We start from the raw sequence: 15,402 nt of genomic DNA on the forward strand, positions 1-15,402 counted from the left end.
TTTGGGAGAGAAGTGGTATTTCTGGGAGAAAATGCCCCAAATCGGGGAGTAAGTGTCATCCTGAGGCGCGTCATGGAGTAGATTTGGGAGGAAATGGAGGTGTTTCAAAGAGTAGCGGCACTTCTGGGAGAAAATGTCCTCAGTGGGAAAGACAACGTCCTCTTGAGGGAAGAAAACAGGTCTTTCTTACAGCAAATGTCATCCAATTGGGAGAAAATCTCCTCTCTTGGGGAGAAAAGTGGTCTTTCTGAGAGAAGGTGTCCTCTTCTTGGCTGCAAGTGTCCCATCTGGCATTGTCATGGAGGCTTTTTGGGGAGAAAGCGTGTGGCAGTTGTAAGAGAAGGGGTATTTCTGGGAGCAAATCTCCTCTTTTTGGAAGAGAAGGTGAAATTTCCAAGGGAAAAGTGGCATTTCTGGGAGGAAATGACATAGCTGGGGGAGAAAAGTGGGAACCGGTGGGAAAGAAGATCTTGTACTGGAGAGCAACGGTGGTCTTTTTGGTGTGCCAAGTGGTCTCTTGGGGAGACAACGTGGTAAATAGGGGAGACAATGTCCTCTGGAGGAGTGTCAAGTAGTCTTTGGGAGAGCAAACGTCAGGTATTTCTCGGAAACCGGCTGTTTCTGGGAGATAGTAGCAGACTTGGTTGGAAAATGACAGGTGTTTGTGAGAAAGCTGGTATTTTGGGGAAAAAAAGGCCGTTTTTTAAAGAATAAGCTGGCATTTCTGGGAGAATATGTCCCATCTTTGGGAGAAAACGGGTGTATGTGGGAGAAAATGTCGTGTATTTGGGAGAAAGCTGGCGTATGTGGGAGAAAAGGCCATTGTGATGGGAGTCAGTGTGATCTTGAGGAGTGGAAAGCAGTATTCTTGAGATGAAACGTGAGGTATTTCTAAGAGTCCTGGTATTTCTGGGAGAAAATGTCTTGTTTTGGAGAGCCAAAGTCCCATTTTGGGGGCAGAAGCTGGTATTTCTGTGACACTGCCATCTTGATGGGGGTAAGTGTGATCTTGAGGAGTGTAAAGCAGAATTTTGGTTAGAAAATGGGAGCTCTTCCTAAGAGCAGTGCTATTTCTGGGAGAAAAGGAGCTCTACTGGGCATAAAAATGGTGTATCTGTGATAAAATGCCACGTTTCTGAAAGAAAGTGTCCTCTTGCGGAGTGTAATGCTGTATGTTCCGGAGGAAATGGGAAATATTCAGCAGAGTCCTGGTATTTCTGGGAGAAGAGGTCTGATGTGGGGGGGGGAAGGTGATGTATCTGTGAGAAAGCTGGTGTTTCTGGGAGAAAATGCCAGGTATTGGTGAGGAAACAGATGCTAGAGAGGGAAAAGGCCATCCCTTTGGGGGAGAAGTGGTATTTCTGGGAGAAAATGCCCCAAATCGGGGAGTAAGTGTCATCCTGAGGCGCGTCATGGAGTAGATTTGGGAGGAAATGGAGGTGTTTCAAAGAGTAGCGGCACTTCTGGGAGAAAATGTCCTCAGTGGGAAAGACAACGTCCTCTTGAGGGAAGAAAACAGGTCTTTCTTACAGCAAATGTCATCCAATTGGGAGAAAATCTCCTCTCTTGGGGAGAAAAGTGGTCTTTCTGAGAGAAGGTGTCCTCTTCTTGGCTGCAAGTGTCCCATTTGGCATTGTCATGGAGGCTTTTTGGGGAGAAAGCGTGTGGCAGTTGTAAGAGAAGGGGTATTTCTGGGAGCAAATCTCCTCTTTTTGGAAGAGAAGGTGAAATTTCCAAGGGAAAAGTGGCATTTCTGGGAGGAAATGACATAGCTGGGGGAGAAAAGTGGGAACCGGTGGGAAAGAAGATCTTGTACTGGAGAGCAACGGTGGTCTTTTTGGTGTGCCAAGTGGTCTCTTGGGGAGACAACGTGGTAAATAGGGGAGACAATGTCCTCTGGAGGAGTGTCAAGTAGTCTTTGGGAGAGCAAACGTCAGGTATTTCTCGGAAACCGGCTGTTTCTGGGAGATAGTAGCAGACTTGGTTGGAAAATGACAGGTGTTTGTGAGAAAGCTGGTATTTTGGGGAAAAAAAGGCCGTTTTTTAAAGAATAAGCTGGCATTTCTGGGAGAATATGTCCCATCTTTGGGAGAAAACGGGTGTATGTGGGAGAAAATGTCGTGTATTTGGGAGAAAGCTGGTGTATGTGGGAGAAAAGGCCATTGTGATGGGAGTCAGTGTGATCTTGAGGAGTGGAAAGCAGTATTCTTGAGATGAAACGTGAGGTATTTCTAAGAGTCCTGGTATTTCTGGGAGAAAATGTCTTGTTTTGGAGAGCCAAAGTCCCATTTTGGGGGCAGAAGCTGGTATTTCTGTGACACTGCCCTCTTGATGGGGGTAAGTGTGATCTTGAGGAGTGTAAAGCAGCATTTTGGTTAGAAAATGGGAGCTCTTCCTAAGAGCAGTGCTATTTCTGGGAGAAAAGGAGCTCTACTGGGCATAAAAATGGTGTATCTGTGATAAAATGCCACGTTTCTGAAAGAAAGTGTCCTCTTGCGGAGTGTAATGCCGTATGTTCCGGAGGAAATGGGAAATATTCAGCAGAGTCCTGGTATTTCTGGGAGAAGAGGTCTGATGTGGGGGGGGGGAAGGTGATGTATCTGTGAGAAAGCTGGTGTTTCTGGGAGAAAATGCCAGGTATTGGTGAGGAAACAGATGCTAGAGAAGGAAAAGGCCATCCCTTTGGGAGAGAAGTGGTATTTCTGGGAGAAAATGCCCCAAATCGGGGAGTAAGTGTCATCCTGAGGCGCGTCATGGAGTAGATTTGGGAGGAAATGGAGGTGTTTCAAAGAGTAGCGGCACTTCTGGGAGAAAATGTCCTCAGTGGGAAAGACAACGTCCTCTTGAGGGAAGAAAACAGGTCTTTCTTACAGCAAATGTCATCCAATTGGGAGAAAATCTCCTCTCTTGGGGAGAAAAGTGGTCTTTCTGAGAGAAGGTGTCCTCTTCTTGGCTGCAAGTGTCCCATTTGGCATTGTCATGGAGGCTTTTTGGGGAGAAAGCGTGTGGCAGTTGTAAGAGAAGGGGTATTTCTGGGAGCAAATCTCCTCTTTTTGGAAGAGAAGGTGAAATTTCCAAGGGAAAAGTGGCATTTCTGGGAGGAAATGACATAGCTGGGGGAGAAAAGTGGGAACCGGTGGGAAAGAAGATCTTGTACTGGAGAGCAACGGTGGTCTTTTTGGTGTGCCAAGTGGTCTCTTGGGGAGACAACGTGGTAAATAGGGGAGACAATGTCCTCTGGAGGAGTGTCAAGTAGTCTTTGGGAGAGCAAACGTCAGGTATTTCTCGGAAACCGGCTGTTTCTGGGAGATAGTAGCAGACTTGGTTGGAAAATGACAGGTGTTTGTGAGAAAGCTGGTATTTTGGGGAAAAAAAGGCCGTTTTTTAAAGAATAAGCTGGCATTTCTGGGAGAATATGTCCCATCTTTGGGAGAAAACGGGTGTATGTGGGAGAAAATGTCGTGTATTTGGGAGAAAGCTGGTGTATGTGGGAGAAAAGGCCATTGTGATGGGAGTCAGTGTGATCTTGAGGAGTGGAAAGCAGTATTCTTGAGATGAAACGTGAGGTATTTCTAAGAGTCCTGGTATTTCTGGGAGAAAATGTCTTGTTTTGGAGAGCCAAAGTCCCATTTTGGGGGCAGAAGCTGGTATTTCTGTGACACTGCCCTCTTGATGGGGGTAAGTGTGATCTTGAGGAGTGTAAAGCAGCATTTTGGTTAGAAAATGGGAGCTCTTCCTAAGAGCAGTGCTATTTCTGGGAGAAAAGGAGCTCTACTGGGCATAAAAATGGTGTATCTGTGATAAAATGCCACGTTTCTGAAAGAAAGTGTCCTCTTGCGGAGTGTAATGCCGTATGTTCCGGAGGAAATGGGAAATATTCAGCAGAGTCCTGGTATTTCTGGGAGAAGAGGTCTGATGTGGGGGGGGGGAAGGTGATGTATCTGTGAGAAAGCTGGTGTTTCTGGGAGAAAATGCCAGGTATTGGTGAGGAAACAGATGCTAGAGAAGGAAAAGGCCATCCCTTTGGGAGAGAAGTGGTATTTCTGGGAGAAAATGCCCCAAATCGGGGAGTAAGTGTCATCCTGAGGCGCGTCATGGAGTAGATTTGGGAGGAAATGGAGGTGTTTCAAAGAGTAGCGGCACTTCTGGGAGAAAATGTCCTCAGTGGGAAAGACAACGTCCTCTTGAGGGAAGAAAACAGGTCTTTCTTACAGCAAATGTCATCCAATTGGGAGAAAATCTCCTCTCTTGGGGAGAAAAGTGGTCTTTCTGAGAGAAGGTGTCCTCTTCTTGGCTGCAAGTGTCCCATTTGGCATTGTCATGGAGGCTTTTTGGGGAGAAAGCGTGTGGCAGTTGTAAGAGAAGGGGTATTTCTGGGAGCAAATCTCCTCTTTTTGGAAGAGAAGGTGAAATTTCCAAGGGAAAAGTGGCATTTCTGGGAGGAAATGACATAGCTGGGGGAGAAAAGTGGGAACCGGTGGGAAAGAAGATCTTGTACTGGAGAGCAACGGTGGTCTTTTTGGTGTGCCAAGTGGTCTCTTGGGGAGACAACGTGGTAAATAGGGGAGACAATGTCCTCTGGAGGAGTGTCAAGTAGTCTTTGGGAGAGCAAACGTCAGGTATTTCTCGGAAACCGGCTGTTTCTGGGAGATAGTAGCAGACTTGGTTGGAAAATGACAGGTGTTTGTGAGAAAGCTGGTATTTTGGGGAAAAAAAGGCCGTTTTTTAAAGAATAAGCTGGCATTTCTGGGAGAATATGTCCCATCTTTGGGAGAAAACGGGTGTATGTGGGAGAAAATGTCGTGTATTTGGGAGAAAGCTGGTGTATGTGGGAGAAAAGGCCATTGTGATGGGAGTCAGTGTGATCTTGAGGAGTGGAAAGCAGTATTCTTGAGATGAAACGTGAGGTATTTCTAAGAGTCCTGGTATTTCTGGGAGAAAATGTCTTGTTTTGGAGAGCCAAAGTCCCATTTTGGGGGCAGAAGCTGGTATTTCTGTGACACTGCCCTCTTGATGGGGGTAAGTGTGATCTTGAGGAGTGTAAAGCAGCATTTTGGTTAGAAAATGGGAGCTCTTCCTAAGAGCAGTGCTATTTCTGGGAGAAAAGGAGCTCTACTGGGCATAAAAATGGTGTATCTGTGATAAAATGCCACGTTTCTGAAAGAAAGTGTCCTCTTGCGGAGTGTAATGCTGTATGTTCCGGAGGAAATGGGAAATATTCAGCAGAGTCCTGGTATTTCTGGGAGAAGAGGTCTGATGTGGGGGGGGGGAAGGTGATGTATCTGTGAGAAAGCTGGTGTTTCTGGGAGAAAATGCCAGGTATTGGTGAGGAAACAGATGCTAGAGAAGGAAAAGGCCATCCCTTTGGGAGAGAAGTGGTATTTCTGGGAGAAAATGCCCCAAATCGGGGAGTAAGTGTCATCCTGAGGCGCGTCATGGAGTAGATTTGGGAGGAAATGGAGGTGTTTCAAAGAGTAGCGGCACTTCTGGGAGAAAATGTCCTCAGTGGGAAAGACAACGTCCTCTTGAGGGAAGAAAACAGGTCTTTCTTACAGCAAATGTCATCCAATTGGGAGAAAATCTCCTCTCTTGGGGAGAAAAGTGGTCTTTCTGAGAGAAGGTGTCCTCTTCTTGGCTGCAAGTGTCCCATTTGGCATTGTCATGGAGGCTTTTTGGGGAGAAAGCGTGTGGCAGTTGTAAGAGAAGGGGTATTTCTGGGAGCAAATCTCCTCTTTTTGGAAGAGAAGGTGAAATTTCCAAGGGAAAAGTGGCATTTCTGGGAGGAAATGACATAGCTGGGGGAGAAAAGTGGGAACCGGTGGGAAAGAAGATCTTGTACTGGAGAGCAACGGTGGTCTTTTTGGTGTGCCAAGTGGTCTCTTGGGGAGACAACGTGGTAAATAGGGGAGACAATGTCCTCTGGAGGAGTGTCAAGTAGTATTTGGGAGAGCAAACGTCAGGTATTTCTCGGAAACCGGCTGTTTCTGGGAGATAGTAGCAGACTTGGTTGGAAAATGACAGGTGTTTGTGAGAAAGCTGGTATTTTGGGGAAAAAAAGGCCGTTTTTTAAAGAATAAGCTGGCATTTCTGGGAGAATATGTCCCATCTTTGGGAGAAAACGGGTGTATGTGGGAGAAAATGTCGTGTATTTGGGAGAAAGCTGGTGTATGTGGGAGAAAAGGCCATTGTGATGGGAGTCAGTGTGATCTTGAGGAGTGGAAAGCAGTATTCTTGAGATGAAACGTGAGGTATTTCTAAGAGTCCTGGTATTTCTGGGAGAAAATGTCTTGTTTTGGAGAGCCAAAGTCCCATTTTGGGGGCAGAAGCTGGTATTTCTGTGACACTGCCCTCTTGATGGGGGTAAGTGTGATCTTGAGGAGTGTAAAGCAGCATTTTGGTTAGAAAATGGGAGCTCTTCCTAAGAGCAGTGCTATTTCTGGGAGAAAAGGAGCTCTACTGGGCATAAAAATGGTGTATCTGTGATAAAATGCCACGTTTCTGAAAGAAAGTGTCCTCTTGCGGAGTGTAATGCTGTATGTTCCGGAGGAAATGGGAAATATTCAGCAGAGTCCTGGTATTTCTGGGAGAAGAGGTCTGATGTGGGGGGGGGAAGGTGATGTATCTGTGAGAAAGCTGGTGTTTCTGGGAGAAAATGCCAGGTATTGGTGAGGAAACAGATGCTAGAGAAGGAAAAGGCCATCCCTTTGGGAGAGAAGTGGTATTTCTGGGAGAAAATGCCCCAAATCGGGGAGTAAGTGTCATCCTGAGGCGCGTCATGGAGTAGATTTGGGAGGAAATGGAGGTGTTTCAAAGAGTAGCGGCACTTCTGGGAGAAAATGTCCTCAGTGGGAAAGACAACGTCCTCTTGAGGGAAGAAAACAGGTCTTTCTTACAGCAAATGTCATCCAATTGGGAGAAAATCTCCTCTCTTGGGGAGAAAAGTGGTCTTTCTGAGAGAAGGTGTCCTCTTCTTGGCTGCAAGTGTCCCATTTGGCATTGTCATGGAGGCTTTTTGGGGAGAAAGCGTGTGGCAGTTGTAAGAGAAGGGGTATTTCTGGGAGCAAATCTCCTCTTTTTGGAAGAGAAGGTGAAATTTCCAAGGGAAAAGTGGCATTTCTGGGAGGAAAGGACATAGCTGGGGGAGAAAAGTGGGAACCGGTGGGAAAGAAGATCTTGTACTGGAGAGCAACGGTGGTCTTTTTGGTGTGCCAAGTGGTCTCTTGGGGAGACAACGTGGTAAATAGGGGAGACAATGTCCTCTGGAGGAGTGTCAAGTAGTATTTGGGAGAGCAAACGTCAGGTATTTCTCGGAAACCGGCTGTTTCTGGGAGATAGTAGCAGACTTGGTTGGAAAATGACAGGTGTTTGTGAGAAAGCTGGTATTTTGGGGAAAAAAAGGCCGTTTTTTAAAGAATAAGCTGGCATTTCTGGGAGAATATGTCCCATCTTTGGGAGAAAACGGGTGTATGTGGGAGAAAATGTCGTGTATTTGGGAGAAAGCTGGTGTATGTGGGAGAAAAGGCCATTGTGATGGGAGTCAGTGTGATCTTGAGGAGTGGAAAGCAGTATTCTTGAGATGAAACGTGAGGTATTTCTAAGAGTCCTGGTATTTCTGGAAGAAAATGTCTTGTTTTGGAGAGCCAAAGTCCCATTTTGGGGGCAGAAGCTGGTATTTCTGTGACACTGCCCTCTTGATGGGGGTAAGTGTGATCTTGAGGAGTGTAAAGCAGCATTTTGGTTAGAAAATGGGAGCTCTTCCTAAGAGCAGTGCTATTTCTGGGAGAAAAGGAGCTCTACTGGGCATAAAAATGGTGTATCTGTGATAAAATGCCACGTTTCTGAAAGAAAGTGTCCTCTTGCGGAGTGTAATGCCGTATGTTCCGGAGGAAATGGGAAATATTCAGCAGAGTCCTGGTATTTCTGGGAGAAGAGGTCTGATGTGGGGGGGGGGAAGGTGATGTATCTGTGAGAAAGCTGGTGTTTCTGGGAGAAAATGCCAGGTATTGGTGAGGAAACAGATGCTAGAGAAGGAAAAGGCCATCCCTTTGGGAGAGAAGTGGTATTTCTGGGAGAAAATGCCCCAAATCGGGGAGTAAGTGTCATCCTGAGGCGCGTCATGGAGTAGATTTGGGAGGAAATGGAGGTGTTTCAAAGAGTAGCGGCACTTCTGGGAGAAAATGTCCTCAGTGGGAAAGACAACGTCCTCTTGAGGGAAGAAAACAGGTCTTTCTTACAGCAAATGTCATCCAATTGGGAGAAAATCTCCTCTCTTGGGGAGAAAAGTGGTCTTTCTGAGAGAAGGTGTCCTCTTCTTGGCTGCAAGTGTCCCATTTGGCATTGTCATGGAGGCTTTTTGGGGAGAAAGCGTGTGGCAGTTGTAAGAGAAGGGGTATTTCTGGGAGCAAATCTCCTCTTTTTGGAAGAGAAGGTGAAATTTCCAAGGGAAAAGTGGCATTTCTGGGAGGAAATGACATAGCTGGGGGAGAAAAGTGGGAACCGGTGGGAAAGAAGATCTTGTACTGGAGAGCAACGGTGGTCTTTTTGGTGTGCCAAGTGGTCTCTTGGGGAGACAACGTGGTAAATAGGGGAGACAATGTCCTCTGGAGGAGTGTCAAGTAGTATTTGGGAGAGCAAACGTCAGGTATTTCTCGGAAACCGGCTGTTTCTGGGAGATAGTAGCAGACTTGGTTGGAAAATGACAGGTGTTTGTGAGAAAGCTGGTATTTTGGGGAAAAAAAGGCCGTTTTTTAAAGAATAAGCTGGCATTTCTGGGAGAATATGTCCCATCTTTGGGAGAAAACGGGTGTATGTGGGAGAAAATGTCGTGTATTTGGGAGAAAGCTGGTGTATGTGGGAGAAAAGGCCATTGTGATGGGAGTCAGTGTGATCTTGAGGAGTGGAAAGCAGTATTCTTGAGATGAAACGTGAGGTATTTCTAAGAGTCCTGGTATTTCTGGGAGAAAATGTCTTGTTTTGGAGAGCCAAAGTCCCATTTTGGGGGCAGAAGCTGGTATTTCTGTGACACTGCCCTCTTGATGGGGGTAAGTGTGATCTTGAGGAGTGTAAAGCAGCATTTTGGTTAGAAAATGGGAGCTCTTCCTAAGAGCAGTGCTATTTCTGGGAGAAAAGGAGCTCTACTGGGCATAAAAATGGTGTATCTGTGATAAAATGCCACGTTTCTGAAAGAAAGTGTCCTCTTGCGGAGTGTAATGCTGTATGTTCCGGAGGAAATGGGAAATATTCAGCAGAGTCCTGGTATTTCTGGGAGAAGAGGTCTGATGTGGGGGGGGGAAGGTGATGTATCTGTGAGAAAGCTGGTGTTTCTGGGAGAAAATGCCAGGTATTGGTGAGGAAACAGATGCCAGAGAAGGAAAAGGCCATCCCTTTGGGAGAGAAGTGGTATTTCTGGGAGAAAATGCCCCAAATCGGGGAGTAAGTGTCATCCTGAGGCGCGTCATGGAGTAGATTTGGGAGGAAATGGAGGTGTTTCAAAGAGTAGCGGCACTTCTGGGAGAAAATGTCCTCAGTGGGAAAGACAACGTCCTCTTGAGGGAAGAAAACAGGTCTTTCTTACAGCAAATGTCATCCAATTGGGAGAAAATCTCCTCTCTTGGGGAGAAAAGTGGTCTTTCTGAGAGAAGGTGTCCTCTTCTTGGCTGCAAGTGTCCCATTTGGCATTGTCATGGAGGCTTTTTGGGGAGAAAGCGTGTGGCAGTTGTAAGAGAAGGGGTATTTCTGGGAGCAAATCTCCTCTTTTTGGAAGAGAAGGTGAAATTTCCAAGGGAAAAGTGGCATTTCTGGGAGGAAATGACATAGCTGGGGGAGAAAAGTGGGAACCGGTGGGAAAGAAGATCTTGTACTGGAGAGCAACGGTGGTCTTTTTGGTGTGCCAAGTGGTCTCTTGGGGAGACAACGTGGTAAATAGGGGAGACAATGTCCTCTGGAGGAGTGTCAAGTAGTATTTGGGAGAGCAAACGTCAGGTATTTCTCGGAAACCGGCTGTTTCTGGGAGATAGTAGCAGACTTGGTTGGAAAATGACAGGTGTTTGTGAGAAAGCTGGTATTTTGGGGAAAAAAAGGCCGTTTTTTAAAGAATAAGCTGGCATTTCTGGGAGAATATGTCCCATCTTTGGGAGAAAACGGGTGTATGTGGGAGAAAATGTCGTGTATTTGGGAGAAAGCTGGTGTATGTGGGAGAAAAGGCCATTGTGATGGGAGTCAGTGTGATCTTGAGGAGTGGAAAGCAGTATTCTTGAGATGAAACGTGAGGTATTTCTAAGAGTCCTGGTATTTCTGGGAGAAAATGTCTTGTTTTGGAGAGCCAAAGTCCCATTTTGGGGGCAGAAGCTGGTATTTCTGTGACACTGCCATCTTGATGGGGGTAAGTGTGATCTTGAGGAGTGTAAAGCAGCATTTTGGTTAGAAAATGGGAGCTCTTCCTAAGAGCAGTGCTATTTCTGGGAGAAAAGGAGCTCTACTGGGCATAAAAATGGTGTATCTGTGATAAAATGCCACGTTTCTGAAAGAAAGTGTCCTCTTGCGGAGTGTAATGCTGTATGTTCCGGAGGAAATGGGAAATATTCAGCAGAGTCCTGGTATTTCTGGGAGAAGAGGTCTGATGTGGGGGGGGGAAGGTGATGTATCTGTGAGAAAGCTGGTGTTTCTGGGAGAAAATGCCAGGTATTGGTGAGGAAACAGATGCTAGAGAAGGAAAAGGCCATCCCTTTGGGAGAGAAGTGGTATTTCTGGGAGAAAATGCCCCAAATCGGGGAGTAAGTGTCATCCTGAGGCGCGTCATGGAGTAGATTTGGGAGGAAATGGAGGTGTTTCAAAGAGTAGCGGCACTTCTGGGAGAAAATGTCCTCAGTGGGAAAGACAACGTCCTCTTGAGGGAAGAAAACAGGTCTTTCTTACAGCAAATGTCATCCAATTGGGAGAAAATCTCCTCTCTTGGGGAGAAAAGTGGTCTTTCTGAGAGAAGGTGTCCTCTTCTTGGCTGCAAGTGTCCCATTTGGCATTGTCATGGAGGCTTTTTGGGGAGAAAGCGTGTGGCAGTTGTAAGAGAAGGGGTATTTCTGGGAGCAAATCTCCTCTTTTTGGAAGAGAAGGTGAAATTTCCAAGGGAAAAGTGGCATTTCTGGGAGGAAATGACATAGCTGGGGGAGAAAAGTGGGAACCGGTGGGAAAGAAGATCTTGTACTGGAGAGCAACGGTGGTCTTTTTGGTGTGCCAAGTGGTCTCTTGGGGAGACAACGTGGTAAATAGGGGAGACAATGTCCTCTGGAGGAGTGTCAAGTAGTATTTGGGAGAGCAAACGTCAGGTATTTCTCGGAAACCGGCTGTTTCTGGGAGATAGTAGCAGACTTGGTTGGAAAATGACAGGTGTTTGTGAGAAAGCTGGTATTTTGGGGAAAAAAAGGCCGTTTTTTAAAGAATAAGCTGGCATTTCTGGGAGAATATGTCCCATCTTTGGGAGAAAACGGGTGTATGTGGGAGAAAATGTCGTGTATTTGGGAGAAAGCTGGCGTATGTGGGAGAAAAGGCCATTGTGATGGGAGTCAGTGTGATCTTGAGGAGTGGAAAGCAGTATTCTTGAGATGAAACGTGAGGTATTTCTAAGAGTCCTGGTATTTCTGGGAGAAAATGTCTTGTTTTGGAGAGCCAAAGTCCCATTTTGGGGGCAGAAGCTGGTATTTCTGTGACACTGCCATCTTGATGGGGGTAAGTGTGATCTTGAGGAGTGTAAAGCAGCATTTTGGTTAGAAAATGGGAGCTCTTCCTAAGAGCAGTGCTATTTCTGGGAGAAAAGGAGCTCTACTGGGCATAAAAATGGTGTATCTGTGATAAAATGCCACGTTTCTGAAAGAAAGTGTCCTCTTGCGGAGTGTAATGCTGTATGTTCCGGAGGAAATGGGAAATATTCAGCAGAGTCCTGGTATTTCTGGGAGAAGAGGTCTGATGTGGGGGGGGGGAAGGTGATGTATCTGTGAGAAAGCTGGTGTTTCTGGGAGAAAATGCCAGGTATTGGTGAGGAAACAGATGCTAGAGAAGGAAAAGGCCATCCCTTTGGGAGAGAAGTGGTATTTCTGGGAGAAAATGCCCCAAATCGGGGAGTAAGTGTCATCCTGAGGCGCGTCATGGAGTAGATTTGGGAGGAAATGGAGGTGTTTCAAAGAGTAGCGGCACTTCTGGGAGAAAATGTCCTCAGTGGGAAAGACAACGTCCTCTTGAGGGAAGAAAACAGGTCTTTCTTACAGCAAATGTCATCCAATTGGGAGAAAATCTCCTCTCTTGGGGAGAAAAGTGGTCTTTCTGAGAGAAGGTGTCCTCTTCTTGGCTGCAAGTGTCCCATTTGGCATTGTCATGGAGGCTTTTTGGGGAGAAAGCGTGTGGCAGTTGTAAGAGAAGGGGTATTTCTGGGAGCAAATCTCCTCTTTTTGGAAGAGAAGGTGAAATTTCCAAGGGAAAAGTGGCATTTCTGGGAGGAAATGACATAGCTGGGGGAGAAAAGTGGGAACCGGTGGGAAAGAAGATCTTGTACTGGAGAGCAACGGTGGTCTTTTTGGTGTGCCAAGTGGTCTCTTGGGGAGACAACGTGGTAAATAGGGGAGACAATGTCCTCTGGAGGAGTGTCAAGTAGTCTTTGGGAGAGCAAACGTCAGGTATTTCTCGGAAACCGGCTGTTTCTGGGAGATAGTAGCAGACTTGGTTGGAAAATGACAGGTGTTTGTGAGAAAGCTGGTATTTTGGGGAAAAAAAGGCCGTTTTTTAAAGAATAAGCTGGCATTTCTGGGAGAATATGTCCCATCTTTGGGAGAAAACGGGTGTATGTGGGAGAAAATGTCGTGTATTTGGGAGAAAGCTGGTGTATGTGGGAGAAAAGGCCATTGTGATGGGAGTCAGTGTGATCTTGAGGAGTGGAAAGCAGTATTCTTGAGATGAAACGTGAGGTATTTCTAAGAGTCCTGGTATTTCTGGGAGAAAATGTCTTGTTTTGGAGAGCCAAAGTCCCATTTTGGGGGCAGAAGCTGGTATTTCTGTGACACTGCCCTCTTGATGGGGGTAAGTGTGATCTTGAGGAGTGTAAAGCAGCATTTTGGTTAGAAAATGGGAGCTCTTCCTAAGAGCAGTGCTATTTCTGGGAGAAAAGGAGCTCTACTGGGCATAAAAATGGTGTATCTGTGATAAAATGCCACGTTTCTGAAAGAAAGTGTCCTCTTGCGGAGTGTAATGCTGTATGTTCCGGAGGAAATGGGAAATATTCAGCAGAGTCCTGGTATTTCTGGGAGAAGAGGTCTGATGTGGGGGGGGGGAAGGTGATGTATCTGTGAGAAAGCTGGTGTTTCTGGGAGAAAATGCCAGGTATTGGTGAGGAAACAGATGCTAGAGAAGGAAAAGGCCATCCCTTTGGGAGAGAAGTGGTATTTCTGGGAGAAAATGCCCCAAATCGGGGAGTAAGTGTCATCCTGAGGCGCGTCATGGAGTAGATTTGGGAGGAAATGGAGGTGTTTCAAAGAGTAGCGGCACTTCTGGGAGAAAATGTCCTCAGTGGGAAAGACAACGTCCTCTTGAGGGAAGAAAACAGGTCTTTCTTACAGCAAATGTCATCCAATTGGGAGAAAATCTCCTCTCTTGGGGAGAAAAGTGGTCTTTCTGAGAGAAGGTGTCCTCTTCTTGGCTGCAAGTGTCCCATTTGGCATTGTCATGGAGGCTTTTTGGGGAGAAAGCGTGTGGCAGTTGTAAGAGAAGGGGTATTTCTGGGAGCAAATCTCCTCTTTTTGGAAGAGAAGGTGAAATTTCCAAGGGAAAAGTGGCATTTCTGGGAGGAAATGACATAGCTGGGGGAGAAAAGTGGGAACCGGTGGGAAAGAAGATCTTGTACTGGAGAGCAACGGTGGTCTTTTTGGTGTGCCAAGTGGTCTCTTGGGGAGACAACGTGGTAAATAGGGGAGACAATGTCCTCTGGAGGAGTGTCAAGTAGTCTTTGGGAGAGCAAACGTCAGGTATTTCTCGGAAACCGGCTGTTTCTGGGAGATAGTAGCAGACTTGGTTGGAAAATGACAGGTGTTTGTGAGAAAGCTGGTATTTTGGGGAAAAAAAGGCCGTTTTTTAAAGAATAAGCTGGCATTTCTGGGAGAATATGTCCCATCTTTGGGAGAAAACGGGTGTATGTGGGAGAAAATGTCGTGTATTTGGGAGAAAGCTGGTGTATGTGGGAGAAAAGGCCATTGTGATGGGAGTCAGTGTGATCTTGAGGAGTGGAAAGCAGTATTCTTGAGATGAAACGTGAGGTATTTCTAAGAGTCCTGGTATTTCTGGGAGAAAATGTCTTGTTTTGGAGAGCCAAAGTCCCATTTTGGGGGCAGAAGCTGGTATTTCTGTGACACTGCCCTCTTGATGGGGGTAAGTGTGATCTTGAGGAGTGTAAAGCAGCATTTTGGTTAGAAAATGGGAGCTCTTCCTAAGAGCAGTGCTATTTCTGGGAGAAAAGGAGCTCTACTGGGCATAAAAATGGTGTATCTGTGATAAAATGCCACCTTTCTGAAAGAAAGTGTCCTCTTGCGGAGTGTAATGCTGTATGTTCCGGAGGAAATGGGAAATATTCAGCAGAGTCCTGGTATTTCTGGGAGAAGAGGTCTGATGTGGGGGGGGGGAAGGTGATGTATCTGTGAGAAAGCTGGTGTTTCTGGGAGAAAATGCCAGGTATTGGTGAGGAAACAGATGCTAGAGAAGGAAAAGGCCATCCCTTTGGGAGAGAAGTGGTATTTCTGGGAGAAAATGCCCCAAATCGGGGAGTAAGTGTCATCCTGAGGCGCGTCATGGAGTAGATTTGGGAGGAAATGGAGGTGTTTCAAAGAGTAGCGGCACTTCTGGGAGAAAATGTCCTCAGTGGGAAAGACAACGTCCTCTTGAGGGAAGAAAACAGGTCTTTCTTACAGCAAATGTCATCCAATTGGGAGAAAATCTCCTCTCTTGGGGAGAAAAGTGGTCTTTCTGAGAGAAGGTGTCCTCTTCTTGGCTGCAAGTGTCCCATTTGGCATTGTCATGGAGGCTTTTTGGGGAGAAAGCGTGTGGCAGTTGTAAGAGAAGGGGTATTTCTGGGAGCAAATCTCCTCTTTTTGGAAGAGAAGGTGAAATTTCCAAGGGAAAAGTGGCATTTCTGGGAGGAAATGACATAGCTGGGGGAGAAAAGTGGGAACCGGTGGGAAAGAAGATCTTGTACTGGAGAGCAACGGTGGTCTTTTTGGTGTGCCAAGTGGTCTCTTGGGGAGACAACGTGGTAAACAGGGGAGACAATGTCCTCTGGAGGAGTGTCAAGTAGTATTTGGGAGAGCAAACGTCAGGTATTTCTCGGAAACCGGCTGTTTCTGGGAGATAGTAGCAGACTTGGTTGGAAAATGA

Source organism: Phasianus colchicus, chromosome Z (assembly GCF_987193195.1).
Source record: "Phasianus colchicus chromosome Z, bPhaCol1.hap1.1, whole genome shotgun sequence".
Classification (NCBI taxonomy): domain Eukaryota; kingdom Metazoa; phylum Chordata; class Aves; order Galliformes; family Phasianidae; genus Phasianus; species Phasianus colchicus.